The sequence below is a fragment of the Rhinoderma darwinii genome, chromosome 2 (assembly GCF_050947455.1).
Source record: "Rhinoderma darwinii isolate aRhiDar2 chromosome 2, aRhiDar2.hap1, whole genome shotgun sequence".
Classification (NCBI taxonomy): Eukaryota; Metazoa; Chordata; class Amphibia; order Anura; family Rhinodermatidae; genus Rhinoderma; species Rhinoderma darwinii.
Genome location: NC_134688.1, coordinates 373770047 through 373784827, shown reverse-complemented (window position 1 = coordinate 373784827; position 14781 = coordinate 373770047).

Genomic DNA, 14781 nt, shown 5'->3' with positions numbered 1-14781 from the left:
AAGTGTATGACGCTGACCAATCAGCATCATGCACTCCTCTCCATTCATTTACACAGCAGCATCGCGTTCTTACTAGAACACGATGTGCAGCCACATACACAGACATTAACGTTAATCAAGTGTCCTGATAATGAATATACATGACCTCCAGCCTGGACGTCATGTGTATTCAGAATTCTGACACTTCTGAATCTTTTCTGTGAGATTTTCAGCAAGGGAAACGAAATCTCGTTTGCATCAAAATCTCGCGAGATTACGCGTGGCTTGCTGGAATCTCACAGAAAAGATTCAGAAGTGTCAGGATTCTGAATATACATGACGTCCAGGCTGGAGGTCATGTATATTCATCATCAGGACACTTGATTAACGTTAATGTCTGTGTATGTGGCTGCACATAGTGTTCTAGTAAGAACGCGATGCTGCTGTGTAAATGAATGGAGAGAAGTGTATGACGCTGACTGGTCACTGATTGGTCAGCGTCATACACTATGTACAACGCCCACTTGGTCGAAAGTAAAAACACGCCCACTTGGGCATTAAGAAACTCATTAGCATAAAGCTAAAAATCGCTAATAAAGTGGTTTAAAATAGAATGTTTTTCTAAATAAAAAGCATTACTGTCACCTACATTATAGCGTCCATCTCCTTATATAGGAGATAGGGCACTTATAATGTGGTGACACAGCCTCTTTAAGTCTTCTGATTGTACAGCCTATTCGCATGCTGTGTATTGAATAACATAAAGAACATATTTACTATCCCAACGGAAACCACAATGCAGATGTGAACAGAGATTTACTTGAATGTGCATAGTGATAGACTTGGAATTGTATTGAATCAGATGTGAAGCCATTGTACGCGAGCCGGGTTGGCTTCCTATATTTTGTTGTCGAAGTCGGGGCTAGGGTTTAAAATTTAACCCACAGATCTACATTTTCCAGGAACAAGGCAACGTCTATTGTCCAGAATATTGGCAGCATGTCCCCCTGTAGGTATGTTGTTTTGTTATATGACCTGTTGGCATTCATTTCTGTGTATACTTTGTTGTAAGTATTTCTACGTTTATTCTAGTTTTTATTTTGTGGATCATCTGAACTGAGAAATAGTAATAAATCCCAAGTTTGTCAGATACAGTTGTGAAAAAAAATTAACGACTCATCTTGAGTAACTCCTACTAATCCTCCTCTGAGCAGACACAAATGCCAAGGCAAACCTTAAATACTGATTGTATGAAAAATAATCAGACCATCGTATCAGTTAAATATGCTTTATTGTATTTTTGTTACAATTAGTAATAATTCTGCTTCCTGAAGTTATTAAACATTGCAGTTATTGTTTTGGTATTAGTTTATTAAGAAGACCTCCAACTACTCCTGCTAGACCGCTTAACAGACCTCTCTTTTCTTCACTTTCCTCTTCATCTCTCTCTTCATCATCCCCCTCTTCTTCATCATCTTCCTCTTCATGTTCATCCTCTTCACTTTCTCTTTTTCTGTAATAGGAGGCAATGTAAATTTAATGAAACATTATTGTGCTAATCATTCCCACATTATCAATCAATATTATAATATAATTTATTTTATTTCTTTACTTCTGGTGGTGCTTTGAAATGCAGTGATTGATGATTTCTGAGGTTATGTTCACACACAGCGTAAACACTGCAGATTATCACCAGCAGATTTTATTGTGAAAACCCACATCGTATTACAGTAGCAGCAGAGTGGATAAGATTCAAACAAATCTTATCCGCAAGCTGCCGAAAAAACCTGCTGAGAAATAGTTCATATATTGACCTGCGGTGCATTTCTTTAATCCGTAGCATGTCAATTTATGCTGTGGAATCGCTGCTATATTGTTGCAGGTTTTCCCCATGGAATTCAATGAGAGGTAAAATCAGAAACAATTATCAAAAATCGCAAATCAGAATAAAAAAAAATCCCTTTTTTTGTTTAAAAGTAATTAAAAGGTTAATACTTTCCCCCTGGGGCATTGTCATAGCGACACATTCCTTTGTTCTTCATTGCGGCCGGCCTCCTGGGAAGACGTTCGATCCCATGTGACTGCTGCAGCCAATTACAGGCTACAGCGGTCAATCCCAGGTCAATGCCGGGGTGGCAAGTTTTGGCTATATTTTTTCCAGCATGGTTTCCACAGCAGAGATTCCGCCCTAAAATCTTCACCACAATATGGTGCGGTTTTTAGGCTGGTATTCTTGCAGGTTCTAGAACGTATCCTGAAGGTCCTGATTTGGTTCCAACAGAGATAATCAGTTACAGTTAGGCTGGGTTCACACGACTTATTTTCAGACGTAAACGAGGCGTATTATGCCTCGTTTTACGTCTGAAAATAGGGCTACAATACAGGGCTACTGTGCAGACGACCTGTCATTTACGCGTCGTCGTTTGACAGCTGTCAAACGACGACGCGTAAAAATACAGCCTCGTCAAAAGAAGTGCAGGACACTTCTTTCAGACGTAATTTGAGCCGTTCTTCATTGAACTCAATGAAGAGCAGCTCTAAATTTACGGCTGTCAGAGAAGCCTCGCAAAATGCGAGGAGGAGCAATTACGTCTGAAACGAGGCAGCTGTTTTCTACTGAAAACAGTGTCTTTTCAGACGTAACTGCCTGCTACCGTGTGCACATACCCTTACTGGGGTAGAGTTAGTAAAGTAGTGAAAAGGAAAGAGTTAATAGGGTTATCCAAGAAATAAAAATAGGTCTGCTTTATTTTTTGGGCATAAACAGCACCACTATAGTTTAATTGTGGTGTTTGTTATTGCAGCTCATCCCATTCCAGTAAACACAGACACAGCCCAATGACAGTTGCGTTTTTTTTCTTTTTCTTATTTTGAAAAATGGCTGCGTAAAAAAACGCCCGCGAAAAAGAAGTGCATGTCAACTCTTCGGCCGTTTTTGGAGCCGTTTTTTATTGACTCCATAGAAAAACAGCTCCAAAAACGGCCGTAAAAAACGCAGTGAAAAACGCGAGTTGCTTAAAAAACGGCTGAAAATCAGGAGCTGTTTTCCCTTGAAAACAGCTCCGTATTTTCAGACGGTTTTTATTCAGCGTGTGAACATAAGCTAATACATCTCTTTTCTTTGTGTCCACTCCTGTGTTTGGTTAAAAAAAAGCTGAGCCAAAAACCGCATCAAAACGGTGTCTGTGGTCCTGGCCTGATGAGCCTGAAAGTCAAACTAGATTTGCACTATAATTTACGCCAAATTATGGTGTAAATTATAGTCAATTTGTTGGGCTGCGGAAGGCCGCGTCCCCTTCTTCTTAAGCTCGTTCACTTTAGTAAAGCGTCGCAAATGGCTCAAAAATCACAACTTTTTTTGCTGTGAGCGGCACAATGCCTTAAAAGTCGCAGTTTTTTGCACAAATTGTAACTTTTGAGATTACAACTTTTTTATGCCAGAGAACTGGTATAGAACAAATAATGAATATATTTATAATTTAATCATTTTTTAAAAGGACATTAAACTTTAAAAACATTAAACAAAATATTAAATACATTTATAAAAATGTCCCCTATTTATAAACCTGGAAGACTTTCAGAAGCTGCAGAAAGAAGAGGTTTTGCAGAAAACCTGCAGACTAGGAGGGAGCCCTTTCCTCCCAGCCTCCTCTATCTTCCGCTGGGGATCGATAAATCACTGTAAAACTAGGTTTTGATACACGGTTGTCGGACGCTCAACAAAAAAAATGGCACGCCCGCACTGTGTGAATACACCCTTTGGATATCTTTCCATGATTCGTTTTTTGTAAGTCTTTGTGAGTAATCGTAGCAAATATGCGGCGATTCTAAAAAGAAAAAAAAAAAAAAGGCACGCTTTAGCTGCAAAAGCTGCCACAAAAAAAATACTTTTCCTCAGCTTTACCCAGGTTTCCCAGGACCCTTGATGGCAAATCTGCCCGACCCCGAATGGTAAGTTAGTCTAGCTTTATGGAGGGATTTATCAGTGCATAACTAGGCAAATTTGGAATTCAGCACTCTGGAATTCTGGGTAAGAACTTTTGCTGAAATGGAGGCCACACTTGGCACATACACGTGTACATGTGTATCAGACGCCTTAACCTAAAGAGCACAGGAGTAAGATGCTTCTTATTTATCACATCATCTCTGGCTGTCCGTACATATGCCCCCTTAGGGTATGTGCACACGAAAACTGGCTTTTACATCTGAAAAGACAGACTGTTTTCAGACGTAAAAGCTCCTCCTCGCATTTTGCGAGGCGTCTTTGACGCCAGTAATCTTGAGCTGTTCTTCATTGACTTCAATGAAAAACAGCTCAAATTACGTTTCAAAGAAGTGTCCTGCACTTCTTTGACGAGGCAGTCATTTTACGCGTCGTCGTTTGACAGCTGTCAAACGACAACGTGTAAATTACTGGTCGTCGGCACAGTACGTCGGCAAACCCATTCAAATGAATGGGCAGATGTTTGCCGACGTATTGTAGCCGTATTTTCAGGTGTAAATCGAGGCATTATACGCCTTGTTTACGCCTGAAAATAGGTTGTGTGAACCCAGCCTTACGCTAAACCACGTCCACTTTTTAGTAAAGTGGGCTGAGTGGCACAAATGCCTCAAAAGTCACAATTTTTTGTGCATATTGCGACATTTAATGTATTTGTGACTTTTCTACACCAGTAAACTGACAATGAAGTAATAATAAATGCCACCCATAATGTATATACCAGTGTTTCTCAATATTTCTAATCCAACCCCCTGAAATGCGTAAAACTACCCCTAAGGCTACCATCATACACAATACCCCACTGATACTATTTAATATATATACATACCTATAGTATTGGGACCATTACGAGTATATTCTACATGCAGTTTATATTCTACATACCCAGTTTGGTCTCCATTATAACTCTACACTGGATTTTACTTTCTAAACCTCCTGAAAGGCAATTCTGTCCAATTATGCAGCAATACAGGAAAGGGAGAATTATCACTGCATAACTAGGCAGATTTGGAATTCAGCAGTCCAGGATAGTTGGGTAACTTTCTCTGTTGAGCTGTAATGAAGACCCCAATGGCTGTGAAAACACTGCTGTCCTGATGCTTCATGTGTGTATATAGTATCGTATACGTATGCTGCTTCTGTCCTTTTATGAGCAATCAGAAAGCCTCTGTGCACATCATGCTTTTTTTCCTACGTTTGACGTGTAGAACGGGAAAAGTTCTCAATGTATACGTTAAATGTAGGTTGCAAGGGAATCCTTAACAGTGGAATCTATCACCATAAAGTTTAATGCTTTACGCTGATTATATATGTCATGAACGCTCATGAACCTTTTAAGGACGTATACATGAAGCGGATACCACTATAATTTATAAGTAACGGATTCCACTATAAGGGTTTATTCAGAGGTTGAGGTGCTCTTAAAACTGCATCGAAAAAACGCATCTGAAAACTACATCGGTTGTAAACGCAATTTGACAAGTTTTTCTTTAAGAAACACAACCACATAGAGAGACGCATCAAATCTCATCAGTCTTCGGATTTGTATTTTAATCCGGTTTTAATCACACCTCACTCACAACGTCTGAATACACCCTTGGGCATCCAATAAATGAATATGTTGCTCATAAACTATAAGGGTATGTTCACACGCAGTGTCAAAAACGTCGCAAAATACGGAGCTGTTTTCAAGAGCAACTCGACGTTTTTTGAGCAACTCGCGATTTTCGCGGCGTTTCTTACGGCCGTTTTTGGACTTGTTTTCAATAGAGTCTATGGAAATACGGCTCAAAAAACGTCCCAAGAAGTGTCCTGCACTTATTTTGACGAGCCGTCATTTTACGCGGCGTCTTATGACAGCGACACATAAAATTACACTGTTTGAACAGAGCATCGTAAAACCCATTCCAAGCAATGGACAGATGTTTGCAGGCGTAATTCGAGGCGTAAAATGCCTGAATTACGTCTGAAAAGAGGTTGTGTGAACATACCCCAATAGTATCCGTGTAACGTATAGATCATAAAAAACTATTGATATCTATGGATGGAAAAGCGTAGTCTACCACACTACTGAATTCTTAAAAAAGGTATACTGACGTATACCAGTCTGTCTGAGGCCAAAATAACACTCTTTTGGCCTTCATCATGCCAATGGAGCCCTATAGACACGTTTAGCGTGTACGTTAGTAGCTTTTCCGACATACACACTAAACATAGAGCCGAGGATTCCATTTGCCACAAAACCGCCTAGTACTGTACTACTGTAAGACATTAGCCGGCTGGTAAGGGTGTGTTCACACACAAACTCAAAAACGTCTGAAAATCCTGACGTTTTTTAAGCCACTCGCGTTTTTCGCGGCGTTTTTTTATGGCCGTTTTTGGAGCTGTTTTCAATAGAGTCTATGAAAACCGCTCCAAAAACGTCCCGCGAAAAGATCTGCACTTCTTTTTCGCGGCTGTTTTTTTTTTAAAAAAACGGCCGCGTAAAAAAAACGCACATCGGAACTGAACGCAGTTTTTTCATTGAAATCAATGGGCAGATGTTTGGAGGCGTTCTGCTTCCGATTTTTCAGCCATTTTTTGGGTCTTTGCAGCCCGAAAAACATCCGAAAATAGGCCTTGTGAACATACCCTAACACTGTGAACTACTGCTGTTACTATTTGTACTACTGCTGGTGCCATTATGCATGTAATACTGCTGGTACTATTGGTACTACTGCTTGTACCACTCTGTGTGTACTACTGCTATTACTATTTGTACTACTGCTGGTGCCACTATGCCACTATGCCACACTTTGTGTGTACTACTGCTATTAGTACTATTAGTAATACTACTGGTGTCACTATGTGTGTAATAATGCTGGTACTATTAGTACGACTGCTGGTGCCACTATGTGTGTACTACTGCTGGTACTATTAGTACTACTGCTGGTGCCACTATGCATGTACTACTGCTAGTACTGTTTGTACTACTGCTTGTACCACTCTGCGTGTACTACTGCTGGTACTATTGGTACTACCACTGGTGGCACTGTGTGTACTACTGCTGGGACTATTGGTACTGCTGGTTGTGGCCCTATGTGTGCAGCAATGCTGGTGCCATTATGTGTGTACTACTGCTGGAACTATTAATACTACTGCTGGTGCCACTATGTGTGTACTACTGCTGGTGCCACTATGTGTGTATTAATGCTGGAGCTATTGGTACTACTGCTGGTGCCACTATGTGTATACTATTGCTGGTACTATTGGTACTACTGCTGCTGGTACTATTGGTACTATTGCTGGTACTATTGGTACTACTGTTGGTGCCACTATGTCTGTACTACTGCTGGTGCTATTACTACTGCTGCTGATAGTTGCTCCAGCAGTAGTACCAATACTATCAGCAGCAGTAGTAATAGCACCAGCAGTAGTACAGACATAGTGGCACCAACAGTAGTACCAATAGTACCAGCAGTAGTACCAATAGTACCAGCAGCAGTAGTACCAATAGTACCAGCAATAGTATACACATAGTGGCACCAGCAGTAGTACCAATAGCTCCAGCATTAATACACACATAGTGGCACCAGCAGTATTACACACATAGTGGCACCAGCAGTAGTATTAATAGTTCCAGCAGTAGTACACACATAGTTGCTCCAGCAGTAGTACCAATACTATGTGTGTATTTCCTCTGGTACTATTCGTACTACTGTTGGTGCCACCAGGGTCGGCGTCCGCACCCGGCAAACCCGGATTCTGCTTCTAGAGGGAGTCCCTGTCTAGGAGGCAATGTAAATACCACTGTAGAACCGTAGCAGGTGCCACAGGGACCGCGGCATGAGGGGGCCTGAGCCGCCCACCTTCACAACCCCCCCATGCCCAGTGGCCTAGCAGCAGCCAGCGACACCGCATTTAAGGCACTACCAGGAAGGGGGCTGTGTGGCACTACCAGGAAGGGGGGCTGTGTGGCACTACCAGGAAGGGGGGCTGTGTGGCACTATCAAGAAAATTGGCAGTGAGGCAATACCTGGGAGGGGGCTGTGTGGCACTACCTGGGAGGAGGGGGCTGTGTGGCACTACCTGGGAGGAGGGGGCTGTGTGGCAATACCAGGAAGCGGGGCTTTTTGGTACTACCAGGAAAGGGGCTGTTTGGCACTGCCCTGGAGGAGGGAGCTGTGTGGCACTACCAAGGAGGAGGGGGCTGTATGGTACTACCTGGGAGGGGGCTGTGTGGCAATACCTGGGAGGAGGGTTGTGTGGCACTACCAAGAAGGGGGCTGTGTAGCACTACCTGGGAGGGGGGCTGTGTGGCACTATCTACAGAGGACTTTAAATTTATTAGTGGTACAAACTGGGGGCCCTAACTTCTATATGGGTCATAAACAGGGCCTAACGCCTATATGGGGGCACAAAGTGAGGTTTTCTGCCATTTTCCTGCCGCCGTGAGTTTCCCTGCAAAGGGGCCTACTAAGTCTGAGTCGCCCAAGGGCCCACATAAACCTGGAGCTGGCCCTGGGTGCCACTGTGTGTGTGTACAGCTTTTTCTGGTACTATTGATACTACAGCTGGTACTGTTAGGGTATGTTCACACGACCAAGTTTCAGACGTAATTCGGGCATTTTACGCCCCTAATTACGTCTGAAAAAACGACTCCATTACGCCGACAAACATCTGCCCAATGCTTTCAATGGGTCTTACGATGTACTGTGCCGCTGACCTGTCATTTTACGCGTCTCTGTCAAAAGACGGCACGTAAAAAATACGGCTCGTCAAAAGAAGTGCAGGACACTTCTTGGGACGTAATTGGAGCCGTTGAAAAACAGCTGCAATTACGTCCGTAATGGACGCCGCGAAAAACACGAGTACGAGCAATTACGTCTGAAATTCAGGAGCTGTTTTCGCCTGAAAACCGCTCCGTAATTTCAGACGTATTTTGCGCTGTCGTGTGCACATACCCTAACTGTATCTATTTACTACTACTAATAAGGCCCTTTTCACATCATGGTAATGTTCTCTGTTCAACGTATATGTCTGAAAAGCTCAATTTAACAGAGGCCATGACTGATAGGGTGTGTTCACACGGCCTATTTACGGACGTAAATCGGGCGTTTTTGCCCCGAATTACGCCCGAAAATAGCGCCTCAATAGCGCTGACAAACATCTGCCCATTGAAAGCAATGGGCAGACGTTTGTCTGTTCACACGAGGCGTATATTTACGCGCCGCTGTCAAATGACGGCGCGTAAATAGACGCCCGCGTAGAAGAAGTGACCTGTCACTTCTTTGGCCGTAATTGGAGCCGCTATTCATTGACTCCAATGAATAGCAGCGCTAATTACGGCTGTAATTGACGCGGCGTTCAAGCGCCTGCACATGCCGGTACGGCTGAAATTACGGGGATGTTTTCAGGCTGAAACATCCCCGTAATTTCAGCCGTTATGGACCCCCGCCGTGTGAACATACCCATACAATGTATTTGGGGGATCCTCTTGCTGTCACTGTTAGGCTGGGTTCACACTGAGTTTTTTGCAGGCGGAAAAATCTGCCTCAAAATTCCGTTTGGAATTTTGAGGCAGATTTTCCTTTGCCTGCACGCCGATTTTTGCTGCGTTTCTCACCCGCGACATTGAGCGCCGTGGGCATAACACCACGAAATACGCTTTCTCTACCTCCCATTGATGTCATGGGGAGGTCAGAGGCGTAAACGCCCGAAGATAGGGCATGTCCCTTCTTTCTCCTGCGAGCCGGTTTTTCAGCTCGCGAGACAAAAACGCCTCCGCCTCCCATTGAAATCAATGGGAGGCATTTTCGGCCATTTTTTGTGCGTTTGGCGCCAAAAAAACTTGCCGAAAAACTCAGTGTGAACTCCCCCTTAGGGATTTCCTACATGTAAAGGAATTGCTGCGTATTTTCTGTCCGGAATTGCGGATGCAAAATACGCAGCAGAATACAGTAGCAGCAAAGTTATTTATCAAATTTCATCCACACGCTGCGTAAAAATTTCCAAGCAGAAATTCACCTGCGGTGCATATTTTTCGTACTGCAGCATGTCAATTCCTGCTGCGGAAAGAGGACTGAATTGCTGCATTTTTCAGAAGAGATGTCACCATCTCCCAACGTGAAGGAAAAAAACAATGCAGAAAAATCTGCAACATTTTCTGCAGTAAAAAACGCAGGAAAAGGTGCATTTTTTCCGCAGCAGAATTTCTGACAGTTTCTGCGGAATTGCTGCAGAAATTTTCTGCAGCAATTTCATTACGTATGAACAAGCCTTTATGGTGGTCATGAGGCAGTAGCATGTTATATTTGCGTATTCATATGCAGTTTACATAAGGACAGAAAATCAAGGTAAACCACTGAAAAATCATGTTGCCATTTTTGACATTGGTGATTTGCAACCGTTTACCTATTCAGACCTACAAATGATCATATTTGGTAGGTTCACTCCTTAGGCAGATTGAGATTGTTAGTTCATTGTTAATACATATTTTATGAGTACTTACTCTTTTTCACAGATGGAAAGGGAGACTAATCCAAGGAGTAGTACAAGGAGAAGAGATTTCTTCAAGAAAACCATTTTGGTCTGTCAAAAAAACATTTATATTGATAAGTAAAAAAAAATGTTGTCTTTTGTTTTATAGAGCAAAACGGTGTTAAAGAGTATCTGCGCTTACATCAAACTTTTGACATGTCATAAAGACATATCAAAACTTTGGATCAGTGGGGGTCCGGGTGCTGAGACCTCCACCGTTGCTGAAACGAAAGTGTAGAAGCGCTTAGCTGAGCGCTTTGCACCTTTGGCTGTGATCGGCGCTCCCTGTCAGGCTGAAGATGGCTTACATAGAACGTCTTTGCAAGCCATCTTCTGCCTGACAATGAGTGCCGATCACAGCCGAAGGTGCAAAGCGCTCAGCTAATTGCTTCTACACCTTCGTTTCAGCAGTCGGTCACATGGCCGATTATCCCTGTTGTGTGAATAAGCCCTTGCACTTAATGAAATGTTTGTATTTTAGTATAAAAAACACTTTTGTACTTCTGTAAGTTTCTTTAATAAAAATGTTGTACCGTTTCACTTCTGCAGCTTCACTGCAGCACACCGTATCCGTCAGTTCAGCCGGCGTGACAGATCAGTCTGCAGTGGCACCTGTGTGCTCCTGAGCCGTTATCTTAGCCTCTGTTCACATCTGCATCGAAGGCTCTGTGACAGAAATCCAACAGACTCTATTAAAGTTAATGGATTCTGTCGGACGCCGTTGGTTTCTGTCATGTGAAGCTATGGTTTTTCATTATTCTGCTCCCATGACAGAGCAGAGAAACAAAAAGACTTGATGCAAATGTGAACAGAGCCTTAGGCTGATAAGATTGCTCAGGTGACACAGGAGCCGCTGCAGACCGAGCCATCAGGCCAGCTCACTGACAGATTCGGCTGACAACGGCATTCTGCAACTTCTATGTAAAGTGATACATAAAAGCTGCAGAGGTTAACGGTACAATATTTTTAATAAAAGTAAGTTACAAAAAGTGATTTTAATGCTTAAATACAAACATTTCATTAAAACCACCATAGATGTCCATAGCCTTTTAATGCTACCACACCCTTAACCAATTGGGAATAAAGGACTTGTTTCCCCCATCTTTATGCTATACAAAATATACATAAAATTTGCTGAAAATAAATTTACATTTAAGATTTTCTTACTTGGTAAATGAAAGGGAATAAGATGACAATACATACCGTGTGATTCAGAAAACGCTGAGATCAGGAGGACAGGTAAGCTCAGACTAGTTGGCTTCTTGGGATGAACACGCTGCTTAATATACCAGCAACTTTGGGGTTGGATTCATAAGTCAACAATAATAATTAAACTGTAGACGAGATCATTTTGTTTGTTTTTCTCATGCACATAGAGGTATCGTGGGTCACATTTTTTGAAGAACCATTCATGATTTAAAATTAAATACATATTTTTGTATATTCAGTACAAAATATATATGCACATACAAATATTGTTTCTATTTTATTACATTTGTCATGAGTTCATTTATCCCAAGTTACTAGTAACGTAAAAATTATACAGTTCAACCAATAATCTTAGGTGGCAAATACTGAATGGGAGATTTCAGATAGATTTAGGAATTTACATTATCAGGATTATATATTTTCTGGACAAGTTGTTTTTATACATCTATGTCTAGTTTGGACGACAAGTAAGGGAAGGGTTTACAGGCGAGAGCAGTGCCGCACCTGCCATGAGGCCAGGTGAGCCGACGGCCTCAGGCGGTACCACCTACCCAAACGGGGGAGGGGCGGCATTTTCAGCCCGGGACGGACTGGACCGGGGGGAGGGGCCATGCAGACGCACATAGATAGCAGACGTGCCGAACGTCTGAAACACTCCTCCTCCTCTCTGACGCTGTATGCAGCCAGAGAGGAGCAAGTCTGCAGGAGGAGCCACGAGCAGCACGAGGTAAGTTCCTGCCTTCTGGGACCGGGACCCGTGAGTATACTGCAAGGGGGAGTCTGGGCATTTTACCGACAGCAGAGGGCTCTATGGGGCTGGAATAATCCACCCCATAGAGCCCTCACATCACTATAATGGAAGGATTAGTGTGGGTGGGGGAGGGTCTGAGCGTCTGACTTACTGCAGAGAGCTCTATAGGGGGGGGGGATTCTGCCCCCCCTTTAGAGCAGTCAGTCAGATGCTCAGACCCCCCCCTAATCTTTCAGTATAGTAACTAGTCAGGGCTCTATGGTGGGGGGATAATTTCCCCCTATAGAGCCTTCTGCGGTTAGTAAAACGCCCAGACCCCCCCCCCCCTTGAAGTATACTCCTGGCTTTGTAGCTTTCCTGTGCTTAATTAGCGTGGGAAAGCTACAAGCATGGCTGTGACTGGTGAGTCTCAGTCACTCCCAGTGAACACTGCATGCAGCAGCTGCGGCATTCAGTCTGACTGTGAGTCTCTGAGCAGTCACCACCCACACGCAGCAGACAGACAGAAGAGACTAATAGTGTAGTGTAGTGGTTAGCTTGTCTGCCTTTCATATGAGGGTTGCTGGTTCAAAGCCCAGCTGGGTTTTTATTTTTATTTTTTATTAATATCTTACTTGTATTGGGCTTTGTTCACACTAGCATTAATATACGTTTACCTCTCTTCTGTCAGAGGAAGAGAGGATCAATACGTTAAACGGAAAGCAACGGCTCCATTAGAATTACCATTGCTTTCAATGGTAATTCTTATGTATCAGTTGCTTTCCGTTTGTCTCCGTTCGCTAGGTTTCCGTTCTTTTGAACGGAAATAAAAGTTCTGCAGACTTCACTTTTGTTTCTTTTAAAAAAACGGAAACTTAGCGAACGGAGACAAACGGAAAGCAACTGATACAAAAGAATTACCATTGAAAGCAATGGTAATTCTAATGGAGCCGTTGCTTTCCGTTTAACGTATTGATCCTCTCTTCCTCTGACGAAAGAGAGGTAAACGTATATTAATGCTAGTGTGAAAGAATCCTTAGGGCCTGCTCACATCAGCGTTGGCTTTCCGTTCTGGGGTTCCGTCGGAGGTAACCCCGCAACGGAAAGTCAAACTGAAACCACAGCTTCCATTTCTGTCACCATTAGCGCAGTCGACTGCGCTATTGATTCCGTCACAAAAACTGAAACCTGCAGGAATGGTGACAAACGGAAACCATTAGCAATGTTTCCGTCACCATTGATTTCAATGGTGACTGAAACGGAAGCTGTGGTTTCAGTTTGACTTTCCGTTGCGGGGTTCACCCGACGGAAACCTCCCACGGAACCGCGGAACGGAAAGCCAACGCTGATGTGAACAGGCCCTAATCCTTCCCCATAAACCTGCCCCCGATAATTAAAATAAATATATTCTATAATGTATATAGCGCTGTATCCGTCAGGTCAGCAGGACTGACTGATTCAGTGTCAGCGAGTCCTGCAGGATCGAGCTGTTACCGATCACATCTAAGTTCATAACTTAGATGTGATCGGTAATAGGCGACCTAATGGATTCAGGTCTCAGCGCTATATACAGCTGCTCTGTATACAGATACAAAGCAGCTGTATCTCAAAAAGTACAAATCATTTTCAATAAAAAGTAATTAAAACTTGCACCAATCGCATTAATAGATATCTTTATATATCATAGTGACATGTCCGACGTTTTCATCGGTGGGGGTCCGAGCACTGAGGCCCCCACCGATCGCTAAAACTAAGCAGCAGAAGTGCTCGGGTGAGCGCTGTGCCGCTTCATTTATGATCAACTTTCAGCCGAGTGAGCGGTGTACGGACTCCTAGACTTTCTATTGAGTCCGTACACTGCTCCAAGGAAAGCCAAACAGAATTGAAGCGGCTCACCCGAGCACTTCTGCTGCTTCGATTTAGCGACTAGTAGGGGGTCTCAGTGTTCGGAGCCCACTGATCAAAACTTCTGACATGTCAAAAGTTTTTTAAAAAGTTGTGACACTTTAAAGAGAATCTTTCACCTGCCCACAGATTTGCATTTGAGAGCAGCATGTAATGGTCAGGGCTGCACAAACTCTGGGGCACTTTTAAAAATAAAATTCCTACCCTCTTTCCTTACTTAGATATCGGTGCCGTAATGTTTGGCGCCGATATTTAAATAACCCCATGAACTGCCAATGGGGCGGTAATTGGCAAGGGGGCGTGTAACATCGCTGTGACACTGTCCAATCATATACGGACAATGTCAACAGCAAGAGCTGGAGAGAGGAGAGGATGTGCGCGTGCACACGCTCTCACTCTTCAGCTCTCGACAGGCAAGTACAAGACTGTGATCTCAGGT